General features: G+C 37.1%; 1 long non-coding RNA gene across 1 annotated transcript in view; it reads left to right on the top strand.

The window, feature by feature from the left end:
* The first annotated feature begins 6,212 nt into the window (after positions 1–6,212).
* Positions 6,213–14,459, top strand: part of LOC133660532 (uncharacterized) — an 8,920-nt gene continuing 673 nt past the window's right edge. Inside the window, exons 1-2 of the long non-coding RNA XR_009827825.1 lie at positions 6,213–6,277; positions 13,614–13,699. This is a non-coding gene — a long non-coding RNA (uncharacterized LOC133660532). The remainder of the gene's footprint in view (positions 6,278–13,613; positions 13,700–14,459) is intronic.

Here is a 14,459-nt window from a genome sequence, read left to right as displayed (position 1 = left end):
ATAATATATATATATATTTATATATATATATATATATATATATATATATATATATAGTATATATATATATATAGATATATATATATATATATATATATATATATATATATATATATATATATATATATACATATATATACATATATATATAAATATATATATATGTATATATATTATATATACTATATATATATATTATATATATATATATATATATATATATATATATATAATATATATATATATATACATATATTATATACAAGCCAATTTATCCCGATCCAGATATTACTTTAATTCAAGTAATTAAGTAATATTTCCAGGGCATGAATTTACAACCATTTTTAGTCACATATGTGCCCAAAATGTAATCTGTGCAACTTCAAAATATTTGGGAACAAACAATTATTGTATTGTGAGCGAAAGTTGTGGCATCAGCCTCTATGTTGTGAATGAATAACATAGAGGCTAATGCCATGACTTTCATTGTGTTTCAGTGTATCTTGAAGGATCATGCAAGTAATTGTTTCTTGTTGATGCTGTAAACAACATGTCACTGTGCAAACCCATGTTTGTTGTTGTACTGAACACAGATTGAAACTAAACCGACTGAAATAATAATAATAACAATGAATCATTTCTAAGTCTTTGTAGCCGTTTGTGAAGTTTTGTGCTTGTGCGCTACGTTCGCTCGCATCCTGCATCTCCTGGGGGCTAAGCCCCCCCTGTCCTTAAAAGCTAGTGACGCCCCTGGTCTCATCCATTTATCCATTTTCTACCGATTGTCATCAGTTTTAATATATATTTTTATTTTTTATTTTTTATTTTTTAAAACTTTTATTTATAAATTCAACATTTACAAACAGACAAGAAACAATCACAATAAGTACACAAATAGTACAACACAGTACAAAAGAGTACAAAGCAGCGACAGGGGGTTATAAATTTAAAGTAACTAAAATACAATGCAAAAAAAAAAAAATATATATATATATAAAATAAACAAAGTGCAAAGCCATAGGCTCACTCAATTTCAGTAAATAACTTTAATTTGAACAACAGCATCATTGTTTTCAACAGCTTTTTGGTTGTTAGAGGTAGAGTGTGTTTTAATGTAGAGTTCTAATTCTTTTTTAAGGCACAAAAGACAGGTCGGGTATTGAGAAACTTACATTTATGTATATAAAACTCAGTTTTAATATATAAATGATACCCGATCTGATTAACGCGTCCATATCAGGCCACGCCCACCAATAAAAGGCTCGATGACGTTGGGCAAGTCTGTTGTCAAAAATAAAAATGGCGTCGGTTTCAGAAATGTACGATGTCGGCTGGAAGGTAAGCCCCCCCCCCCAAAAAGTTGTTTCTGGAGTGTTTTTGATGGTTATGTGGTTATTATGGCACTCAGTTTGTACAATAGTATAAGAATGTCGTTTGGTTTGTGATTTAAGGTGACATTGCAGGGAGAAGTTAGCCGCTAGCAAACAGCGATGCTAGCTTTAGCGTTGTCATGCTTACAGTTGCTTATGCAATGTTAATAGCGGCTATTCATTGAGGTTTATGGATACAGTATTGTATTGCCAGAATGGGTTGTGTGTTATCAGCGATTATATTGATTATGGTATGGGCAATGGCCTCATCTTCTAGCGACTGCTTTTGCAACCGTTAGCCGTAGCCGCATAGCAGTGGTTGTTTTGCCATGCAAATATTACACATCAATATAGTAACAGTGAAGCACATGCAATTGACTACTTCTGTCTTTATTACAGTTGTATGCTACGTGCTGTCTCACATCCTTGCACGACATGCAGTGCAATACTGCATTCTGCCTTACCGATTGATAGACCTTGCAAATTCCAGTCGCTTTATTGCTGCACGGTTGTGTCCGCAGAGATGAGAGACAAGCTGCGCAAATGGAGAGACGAGAACTGCAGAAACAGCGAGCAAATAGTGGATGTTGGTTCAGAGCTCATCGGTGAACATTCATCGAAAACTGGGGGGATGGACAGTAAGTGTGTTGTTTGTTAATAATTGGGCATCAGGAATTCACTAGGCCAGTCGTCAATTGAAGTCCTCTCTGCAGTACGGAACTATATTATCTATACAGTATTAGGTATTGTTAAATTGGAGAGATACATTTCTGCACAAATCAAGCCATCGCATATTTGTTTTGGAAAAATTTAGAAATTTGGAACCTATATTAGTGTTGTCCCGATACCAAATTATTTCAATACTTTTCGGTACTTTTCTAAATAAAGGGGGAACCGCAAAAACTTGCATTATTGGCTTTATTTTAACAAAAAATCTTAGGTAATTAAACATATGTTTCTTATTGTAAGTTTTTCCTTAAATAAATAGTGAACATACAAGACAACTTGTCTTTTAGTAGTAAGTAAACAAACAAAGGCTCCTAATTTAGTCTACTGACATATGCAGTAACCAATATTGTGTCATTTGTCATGTTATTATTTTGTCAACATCATTAAGGACAAGTGGTAGAAAATGAATTATTAATCTGCTTGTTCATTTACTGTTAATATCTGCTTACTTTCTCTTTTAACATGTTCTATCTACACTTCTGTTAAAATGTATAATAACGTATTCTTCTGTTGTTTGATACTTTGAATTAGTTTTGGATGATGCCCACAAATGTAGGTATCAGTCCGATACCAAGTAGTTCCAGGATCATACATTGGTCATAGTCAAAGTCTCCCATGTGTCCAGGGACATATTTCCTGAGTTTACAAACATAAAATACATTTTTTAAAAAAGAAAGAAAATGTGATGCAAAAAAATATTGATGTACCGTATTTCCTTGAATAGCCGCAGGGCGTTAATTAATTTAAAAACCTCCTGTCACACCTGCGTTTACCGGAAACCGGCGGGATGCCCGTGCATGCGGTAATTATTTAAAACCTCTTCTCACTCCGGCGTTTACCAAAAGGAATCCATAAAATTTAGGCGTGCGCTTTGAGTGTGATGTAAGCATACCATCATGAAAAGCACATTTAATTAAAAAAAACGTTATTATGGTCTTACCTGTACTTATAAATGGAGTCCATTTGCAGCTCCTTCTGACCAAAAGCATCGATAACTTGTTTATAGAAGTCTTCCTTATTTTCTTTCTTCAGTTTTAAAAGTCTCTGTTTCGATGGAGATATTCCTTTAATTATTACCTCCTGCTTCGATTGAAAGTCCAGTTTAGAAAACTGTTTTATTTTATGTATGTAATCCTCCATTTTAAAAGTTCAGGCAGAGGACAGAAAAAAAAATCTCTTGCTGCGTGTGTTCACTTCTTCTGCAGTACCGGAAGTCGCAAGAAGGATCACTAGCGCGGCAGCGCCCTCTACCACCAGGAGGCGGGAGTCATTTAATGACTTATACAGTATTTCACACACGCAGCTACGGTATATTAATAAAACATAGCTGCTTACTGTTCTCTTTAGCATACTGTACAGGTATTCAATAGCTTGGACCTTAAATCCTACTGAAAAGCTCTTTATCTTTTTTCCTTTGTGCGATTGTAAACTACTGAAAGCAGTTTCCTCCATTTTGAAAATGAGGACAGATGCGTCACTCGTGACGTAACGAATTTGACCCGGTGGAAGTTCTAGCCATATGCTAAATATTTTGCGAAACGAGTTTGACCCGGCGAAAATTACAGACATGCGATAATAAAATTAATATTTTGCGAAACGAATTTGATCCAGCTTCAATAATAAACCGGCGATAAGGCCAAGCATGCGTTAATTATTTTGAGAAACGAGTTTGACCCGGCAGTAATTCTAGACGTGCGAATACTATATTCCCTGCGCCAATTCAAGGAAATACGGTAATCATAGTAGTATCGCTCCTGTACTTGGTATCATTACAGTGGATGTCAGGTGTAGATCCACCAATGGCATTTGTTTACGGCGTGGCGGAGTTGGGAGAGTGGCCGTGCCAGCAATCTGAGGGTTACTGGTTCAATCCCCACCTTCTACCATCCTAGTCACGTCAGTTGTGTCCTTGAGCAAGATACTTCACCCTTGCTCCTGATGGGTCCTGGTTAGCGCCTTGCATGGCAGCTCCCGCCATCAGTGTGTGAATGTGTGTGTGAATGTGGAAATAGTGTCAAAGCGCTTTGGAGTTCCTTTAAAAAAATGTAGAAAAGCGCTATACAAGTATAACCCATTTACCATTTACCATTTTGACGCCGGTGAGCTACGGTGTGTAGTGAAGCATGTTTAGCTATTCTTCGTCCTGCAGGGACGATATTTGTAAGAAACATACTTTATTTGTCGCCAAGGAGGCGAGGATTAGTGATTTAGAAGCACTGTTGGGACTAACGCGTTACTTTGTAACGCTTTAGTTTCGGCGGTAACTAGTAATCTAACGCGTTATTTTTTGACCCAGCCACACACTAAGAAGTTGTAGACATCCATGCTTTTCCTAGTTTTCATCTCTTTTGTCCTGTAGAATGGTGTCTGGAGCACCAGATAATTAAAATGTCTGGGAACGCGACCTACGAATAATCCTTTATTACTCAACAAATCTTTTTTTGATGACGTATAGGGATCTATTCCATTGCGTAGTTAGATTTTTTGCTTGTATCTGCTTTTGGCACTAGGCCTCTTGCGTACTTAGATAGTTTTTGCGCTGCTTGCTGCACAACAGCCATCTTGGCTGGGTTGACCACCACTGTTTTTCACTTTCGGGGAGAAGTCACGTCACATCACGGAATACAAGCAATATTGGCAATCTGGGGGAAACCCTGGTAGGGGTGTATTACTAATCCAATTTTATACCATATTAAGCAGTTTTGTATACATTTAAATGTGAAAGGACAAGTAGTATAACTGCCTTGTGTCTAAAAATCTACTTATTTATCAAATACAGTGCAGTTTAGCTTTTGGATTGCGGGAGTTATAGCTAGCTATAGGACCAAGCAGAAGCCAGAGCCTGAAAACATTCTTCAGTCATTCGTCTAATATAGCCTCTATTTGGCCTTAGAGGTGAAATACGTTAAAGGACAAATAAAATACAAAAAGCACTGCGTGATCAAGGACAGGGCCACACACTGCAACTATTACCACTAATGTTGCGCTTTAGCCAATAAGAGACTTTAATTTGCTAAAAACTATTTGTCCACACACAAAAATATTTTACCAATATTCAAACCTAAGCAGTTTTATGTTTTGTATTTTGTTCCTTTCCAGTGCAAAACCAAACCGTGACATTAAAACCAAACAAAGGTTATGATGTTGTTCCACCCCTAATATTTGGTTTTATCAAGTATTATCAATCTTATTATTTTTGGTAATCCACATACCATAGCCCTGCGTTCCACCAATCTTGAATGAATGTGGCATACTTGCATGTACATTAGAGATGTGCGATGATGGCCCGAAAGTCATATCTCTACACGTTCTAGCTGAATCGGTATAAATGGTCAAATGTATCCAAAGTTAGAAATGGTTTAAAATTTTAGTCAAAACAAAATCAAACATTCAAAATGTTGCCCTAAAAACAAATGAAAAACTAAAAAAAATGGAAATATCAAACTAGATGCTAGGTGAAATTAACTCCAGTTTTGGGGCGGTGGGTAGTGCGAAAGGCAGATAAGAGATTACATTTTCCCAAACACGACACATGCACTGCCGCATCATCATGGATTGATTGTAATGCAATCACTCCCCGTCAGCCCTATTATGGTAACCATCGTTTTTTAAATACATCGATGTCTATAGATGGCACATAATAATGGAAAATTCAAATGTATTTTCAAATGGCAATTTTCCAAATTGTTTAAGAGCCTTTGCAAATGACGGAAACTACACTCACATCTTCATTTTAAATTCATTGCGACTATGGTATTTTTGGACTGAACTATATGTCAAATGCCAAAATGCATGCATGCAAACTACTCACAGAAAAGGTCAGAGCTTAGAATCCAACCCACTACCTTTTAACTGTGAGGCAGACGTTTTAACCACATGCCTAACCATGTTGCCCAATGTGGAAAGTTTATTTCCAAAATACTTTAAAATCTTAGTTTTTGCGTCATGGAAGTTTGTGTGAGTTAAAAGATGTGCAGCTGGTGGGTTAAGCAGTCTTAAGTTTTTATGTGAATTCTACAATTCAACATGTCACATTTTATGCCACGTTGTATCAAGCAAGGAAATGGAAAGGGTGTTAACACAGTCTCTCTTGTCTGTCTCTCTTCTGCCCAGTATGGATTATTTATGAGCAGGTGATGATTGCAGCTTTGGACTGCAGTCGGGACGACTTGGCTCTGGTAAGTTTTATAGTGCTTCTTTATGCACCCATTTTTTCTCTTACAGCCATTCCCACTTGCATCTGTGTCTTTGCCAAATGTGCAAGTACAATTTGTATTTGGCCAAATGGTAGTATTTTGTTGTTTAGCAAACATAACCAGATGTGGGTCAGTCTAAAAGGGGACACTAAATTTTCTTTGGGGTTACCCCAACCTAGAGCGAAATTTGACGTTTTTTAAATAAGTCTTCATTAGTTTAAAAATATTATTATCCACTCCGTATATATGTGATATAGGGAAGGTGTAACTTAGTCATATTAATTAGTTTTCTTTTTGCCATATATTATGATAATTAAGCAAAGAAAGATGGCTTCAGATTAAGGTAATAGACACACAATCAGGTCAAATCTTGACAGGATGGATAAACTGCATTTCGGATGGTAAAATGTGAGTCATCACTTCACTAGGTAAATATTTTATGCTGTATTATAGTGTGCAGGTGGTCATAAACTTGCCAGTCAGTATATACAGTAGTGTTTTCTTTATATCAACATTTCTGTACCAGTACCAAAATGTAATTTGATTCTTTTTGATACTTAAAAAAAGAAAGAAAGAAAGGGGAATCACAAAAAATTTCAATATTGGCTTAATTTTAGCATACATATTTTGAAACATTTAACATACATTTGTCATTGCACTCAAATATATAAATATAGATAAGATAAAACGTTTCTGAATTCAGCTTTCTCAACTGTATATAATTGGCACTTGATTCATACAGATGTACAGTCACTGCCCTGTTGAGCCTTTTAGCATCTTTGGAAATTCAGTTTGAGTACTTCGCATGCTGCTCAAAAACAGCTTGAATGGTGGGTTGCTTGTGAATAGGTGGCACTGGGTGGAGTCACTCTCCATAAACCAACACCAAAAGCAGACTTCTGTAATTGAAAAAGCAAATGATCGTTATATGTTTGTCATACTAGCAGTGGCACTAATTAATTGAATATACATAACCTAGATTATATTTTGATGCGGCTGATTACATATAGCCTGCCATAATTAAAGGTTAGATTGGAATATAATAGAAACCCTTATTGACGTTGTATTAAATGCTTCATGATTTATGATTGCCACTCTTGCTTGGTCTGTGCTTTAAGACAAGTACAATAAACACTAAATACTAAAAACAATACTATGGCTAAACTACCGGTAAACAGATAAGACATGCAGCAGGTAAAACACACATTGTTAAAGATAAAACACAAATTTTAGGGATTTGTTACGGAATTCAGTCAATTCATTTGCATTATTTTACGCTATCTGGGCAGTTTTGACTCTGTTAATATGCTAATAATTGGCAACGGGCCAACCAGCTGTATGTGGCGTCTACGTGTCTATTTGGGCACAACAGGAGCTACAGCTAGTTAACTACGTTCTTACCTGTTGGCCTTTAAACTCCTTGTATAGGTTTGAATGTTTGTTCTTTGAATGTTTGCCTAAGTTTGAAATATGGTTGTCCCGATACCAGTATTTTGGTACTGGTACCAAAATGTATTTCTATACTTTTCAGAATAAAAGAGACCACAAACAAATGCCATTATTGGTTTCATTTTAACAAAGTCTTACGATACTTTAAATATATGCTTCCTATTGCACTCAAAGAACAATTTTAGAAGATTAAAATTAAAATTAAAAGTCATTAAACACAGTGGGCATTTTTTTTATTTCACTCATGCACAATTGTAAATTGTTCTTTAATACATATAGCCTGTCATAATCTAGGATTAGGTTAGAATAAAATAGAACAGTTTTATTGACAATGTTTTTTGTTTGCCACTCTTGGTCTGTGCTTTATGACAAATACAAGCATTACTAAATACTAAAAACTATATGGCTCAAAGTACACAGCTAAGACATGTAACAGGTAAAACACACATTGTTAAAGATAAAACACAACTTGTAGGAATTTGTAACAAAATTATGTAATTTCACCAGCATTAAAAGTACACAGCTAAGACATGTAGCAGGTAAAACACACATTGTTAAAGATAAAACACAAATTGTAGGAATTTGTTACAAAATTCTGTCATTTCACAAGTATCAGTTTACGTTATGTGGGTGGTTTGGACTGAACTAATAAGTGGCAACAAGCTTGCCAATTATTGCGTGTGCGCGTTTATGTGCATAGCAGGGGAGCAGGTTAACTACATTACCTTTAAACTCCTTGTGCAGGTCTGGGTGATTGTTATTTAAATGTTTACCTAATTTGAGCAAATATTGTAATACTTTAATGCCATCTTTGGGGAGGCATGTTTTAAAGCAGTGGTCCCCAACCTTTTTTTAGCTGCGGACCGGTCAACGCTTGAAAATTTGTCCCACGGACCGGGGGGGGGTTGTATTATTTTTATTTTTTTATTTATTTTTTGTCATAAAGAAATACAATCATGTGCGCTTACGGACTGTATCCCTGCAGACTGTATTGATCTATATTGATATATAATGTATATATTGTGTTTTTTATGTTGATTTAATTTAAAAAATATATATATATATATATATATTTTTTATTTCTTGTGCGGCCCAGTACCAATCGGTTCACGGACCGGTACCGGGCCGTGGCCCGGTGGTTGGCGCTTCCGTGTATAAAGCGCCACCTTTATCGGTAGTATTGAAGCTCAAAAACACTTCCATATTGCACTTCACGCATCCTCTTTATTAACCAGTAGAAATGCAGTTTTTTGCCATATTTCTTCTCTACACTGTTTTTGCTTGTATGGGCTTTGTGTGTGTGCGCTGACACTCAACATCATGAGCTTTGGCTCTCTGTATGTCACCGCCGTACCGCAGCATGCGGATGGAAAAATAGTACCGGTAATTTTCAAAGGCAGTACAGTATCGTTTTGCATTCATTAGTACCGCGGTACTTTATTTGGACCAGTATAATGTAGAACCCTAGAATGAAGTATTGCCACCTTTGGTGAGGCATGTTTTAAAGCACTGCTTACAGAGCGGCGCTTCATTGCTTTAGTTCCCCTTTATCTTTAGTTTTGAAGCCAAAATACCTCCATATTGTGCTTTGCGTGCCCTCTTTATTAACATTTAGAAGAGCCGCTTCTGCTTTTCTGCCTCTTATGGCTCCGCTTGTATGTGCTCTGTGTGTATGTTGACTCGGCTTATAGTACCAGCAGCGTCACGAAAAAAAACCTACCGGTATTTTTCAAAGGCAGTATAGTCCATCCATCCATTTTTTACCACTTGTCCCTTTTGGGGTGGCTGGGGGGGCCTGGAGCCTATCCCAGCTGCACTCGGGCGGAAAGTAGGGTACACCCTGGACAAGTCGCCACCTCAAGGCAGTACAGTATCTTTTTTTAAATTCATTAGTTCAGGTATACCGTACAACCCTCATATTTGAAAAATTCTGTTTAGTGCTTGGTAGAAACCCTTGTTGCCGAAAAAAGAGGTCAGATGTTTGTTTTGTAGTAGGTCACCAGGGCTACGTGCAGGATACTCTGCAAATCCTAAAGGTTTTGAGTCTGTCACTTGGCAACTCAAAAGTTTTGACATCCCTCCACAGAAATGGGATTAAAGTCTAGAGATCGGTGAAGTCACTCCAGGATCTTAATATGCATCTTCTTGAGGCACTCCTTTGTTCCCTTGGCCATATGTTGTGGGTCATTGTCATGTAGAAGACCCATCTGTAACCCATCTTCAGGGTTCTGGCAAACGGCTGGAGCTTCTCATTCAAGATGCTGCGGTACATGCTATCATTCTTTAGCCCTTCAATGCAATAAGGTCTTCCTGTACCCTTAGTAGAGAATAAGCCCCAAAGCAGGATGTTTCAACCTACATTTTTGAACAAGGAATTGGTGTTCTTCCTATTCTGCATTTAATGTCCTTTTAACGTACCGGTAGAGTGGGAATAACAAATTTACTTTAAATGCCTATTTGTGTTTCATTGTATCCATTAAAACCATATTCAATTGTATTTACAGTCCGCGAAGTATGTAAATATACCGTCTAAAATGTCACAAAAAGCCACAAATTCAGTCAGCCGTTTTAAATATTCTGCTCCGAATACTTTTGGTAATTTCCGTAGATTCTATGTCACTTGAGTAACACTTCTGCACTCCGACCATGTTATTACATCAGTCAAACTTGAAATACACAAAGATTTGAAAACAATGTGCTGTTTTATTATTCACAAATCTTATGTAAGTCAAGAACAAATATGCTTGGCTTTTATGTATTTGAAATCGTAAATAAATAGCTAACAATTGAGTCAACAGATCGAGGGTCCTCTGTTGCTCTCATTGTAACTTCTCTAAAAACATCCAGAAACAGCCAACAATACTCCATTGACATGTCGTGACCTAAAAATTAACCAAATATGAATAATATTAGCTGCACATTGGTAGCAGTGAGCTAATGCTAGCATATGCTGCTTGTTGTCGATTATAATTAATGCATCTTTCACCTGGTAGTAGACAAATATGGCCATGGACGCACAGGCTGGTCGACTTTCCCTCCCCAGAGGTAGCAAAAAAGACACACAGAGGCTTGTTTTTAACCCTTTGTGTGGATTGTGATTGACTCGTCATCTAAATGGAATTATGTGAGCGTCCTGTCAGTTGACATCCTAGTTACAGTAAGTGTTTATTTTATTATGGTTTAATATAGTTAGTTTGTATGTTTAGCACCTAGCAATGCTGTGGGTGCTAGTGGCACAATAAAGCTGCATCCAAGTGGCAGTCAGCTTTCTTAAAACCTATTGCTCATCCTCTTTGTGTACGGGCTCAGAAATATAAGGTCATCATTTTTCCCAAAGTAATCGTTGTTAATTCTCACAAAGTCTGCTTGATTCGCATTGTTGTTGATGGGGAAATGATCTTTGGTTCCTGACGCAACGTCACGGGAACACCTGACTGGCTTCCTCATTATCTTTAAAAATAACTTGGGACTTACATGAGATTGATTATATCTATGTATTCGCAAACTTTGGAAGTCTTTTGGTGTTATAAATCAGATATACAAGGGTAATAGCTTCAATATAGAGGCAACTTGTTTTTCCATTCTACTGGTACTTTAAAATCAGTAAATGCCTGATTTACTAAAGGTTTGGGTGTACTAAAACACATGCAAACTTGATAGCACTGCAAAGCTGATCTACTAAACGTGTGCAAAGTGGATTGTGTCTGTTTAGTGAGAAGAATAAGACGTGCAATCCATTTTGCGTCTGTCTTCTTTAATATGCGAAATATACGCTGATCATCAAAACACCCACAAAACTGGAAGGAGAAGATGCAAGTATAACTGTTTAACACGCACTATGTCATTTATCAACACTCATCACCATTTGCGAGCACTATTTAGCGTTTTATTTAGCACGGGTCAGAAGAATGTGCAAACTGAAAGTTCCACAAACGGCTGCAGGATCAGTGCTTGTGCTGCACAGGCGATGAACAGAAGATAATTTTCCGTCCTATTTAGCAACATCATTTTATAATGTTATGGCTGCTAGAGGATTTACATGGCTGATTAAAACAAATTCAATTGATGCGTTTTGGTGTCCTTTAGTATTTTTTTAATGACATTTGTTTTTCTCAAACAGAATATGTATTATTAAAAGATTTCTTATATATAAAAAAAAAAAATCTTTAACTGCGGGTTCTTTCGTCTCGAGGGAAGTAAGTGCAGCCTCTCAACAATGAGCGCACCTTCAGTGGTAAAAATAAAATAAAATAGTGGTTTCAATGTAGATGCACTATAGGAGTCTGACTGCTTCTAAAATGCCCATAAAAAGTAGTTCATGTCTCCTGCATGTTCTGAGTTCAAACCCCGGCCGAGTCATACCAAAGACTATAAAAATGGGACCCATTACCTCCCTACTTGGCACTCAGCATCAAGGGTTGGAATTGGGGGTTAAATCACCAAAAATGATTCCCGGGCGTGGCCACCGCTGCAGCCCACTGCTCCCCTCACCTCCCAGGGGGTGATCAAGGGTGATGGGTCAAATGCAGAGAATAATTTCGCCACACCTAGTGTGTGTGTGTGTGACAATCATTGGCACTTTAACTTGAACTTAAAACCATGCAGGACTGCACATCGTGTGCAGTAAATGAGAGCGTCTCCATGGTAATGCCCTATATAGTAAACGCAAAATCCTTGTTTAAATAAGGCGGTCTGCACTATTTTCCAAATTTACACGCAGTGTTAGTAAATCACAAGCAACACACAGTACACTTTATTTTATAGATTGCACATGTTGTTTTGCGTGAGGTATTTGGATCTTAGTAAATGAGGCCCTAAGGGTCAAGTTAATGTCAAAGAGCTCCATTTTGGTTCCACTACATCACTTTCTCCCTGGTTTTCCCTGTATCATTTAGGGTTTTAAGGGATACTTTAGAGGGGCCTGTTCTTGAATGCACTAAAGGCTCATGCCTTACTGGGGAGTGTTAGGGTGACCATAGTCCCAGCTCACCGACTTTTGATTTGTATTTTGTTTATTTCTCCGGTTTTGGAATTATCGATCTAACTGTAGTCACTGTCTTACCAAGCTCCTGAAGGGACAGGACTGATGTGTGCTTCATGAGTACCAGTCTGTGTGGAGCAACATTATTGTCGTTTGGTAGGGATCAAAATACTTTCTTCACAAAATTCTCCTTCATTTCACTCTTCACAAAAATCATATACCACCTTTTATATAATGTTTTTTTAGGTTCCTTTGTTTATAATTTGTTTAAATAATTCTACCCTAGAATATGAAGAGTTCATGTATTTTTATGTGGATACATTTAGAAAAAAACAAGGGATCACATATTTTTTTCCTCCGAATTGTATGTACACATCTTGTCCTTCAGTTTATCTTATACATATTTATTTCACACTGTATCAATCACACCAGAATTAGAGGATGCTTGTTGGGATAATATATGGTAGTCTGCAGCAATTTATTATCAATTGTTCTATTAAAAATACCACAAACAGCTTGTGGATGGGTTGTTTAATAGAGATAAGTGTTTAAACCAAACTCACAGCCAAACCATCTGAAGACTAGTTAAGACAACAATGTAGCTATGTCATTTGAGCTTTGAAGTAAGAATGGCAAAAAATAAGTAAGCAGTTACCATGGGCTGTAGGGCAAGCTCACTTAAATGGACGACAGAGTACAAAATAAACACGGATGTGTATTTGGTAAGTTTGAGGTTATGAAGGCAAAAATCAAATTTTTTATTATTTTTTGCAAAGTGTCTGTGTGTGTGTGTAGAAGAGAAAGAGAGGGGAAGTGAGTGAGTGGAGCATAAAATAGTAGATTCAGCCAAATATAATTGGTGTCTCTTCTCTGGCCACATCCTTGCAGACCTGTCTACAGGAACTGAGAAAGCAGTTTCCAGATAGCCACAGAGTGAAGCGATTATCGGGCATGAGGCTGGAAGCTTTGGAAAGGTAAGCACAGGACACCACATTTTGGGAAGATGGGACAAAACAGCATCACTTGTATGAATTGTACTTAGGAAGGTTAAAAAATGAGAAACAATATCCAGATTATATGTGAAACAATAGTCAGAGTTTGTATATGTTCAAAATGAGTTTGGAGTTGGCCATATTTATGTTGGATTACCCAGCATTAATTTACTGAATTGGATAATATAGAGAAAGCTTTCACGTGGGGTTGCCATGTATAGCCCTCCAGTCTGTGTAAGGGTTTCCCAGTAAGAAAGTGGTCACATCCCACTGTTTTTTCTCAGGGTCCCTCAATCGCTGGTTTCATAACTTTATTTCCTGTCCGGTTTTGGTCAAGCTAGTGTCTTGGCCCTGTAAATGTTATGTTACTTAAAGTGTTTTCCTTTTTCTCAATGATTTATTTTATTTATTAATGTATGGAGTAACACTCAGGTGTTTGTCAGATTTAGTAGCCTGCACAGCGGAAGCTCATTGGTAGTAGACACATTTAGACTTCAGGACTGCTTCAAACAGCTATTTCCAAACACCCCCACCTTTTAAAATCACAGTGGCTTGCTGCCTTGTGCATCTGAAATTTTCCTAAGTGTGGCTGAGCAATAAACTGAGTGTGAGAGAGGCAGTAGTGCTGGAAGTGTGGCAGTTCAGTGCTAATGGAAACCAGAGTTACTTCTGTCTTTTGTAGAGTGTTGGGTTGGACACTGTCGGATCACAGACTAGACCTTGTTTTCGAAAGCTAAAATTC

The sequence above is a fragment of the Entelurus aequoreus genome, linkage group LG11 (assembly GCF_033978785.1).
Source record: "Entelurus aequoreus isolate RoL-2023_Sb linkage group LG11, RoL_Eaeq_v1.1, whole genome shotgun sequence".
Classification (NCBI taxonomy): Eukaryota; Metazoa; Chordata; class Actinopteri; order Syngnathiformes; family Syngnathidae; genus Entelurus; species Entelurus aequoreus.
Note: the sequence above shows the minus strand (reverse complement) of the source record. Positions and strands in the feature narration are given on the sequence as shown.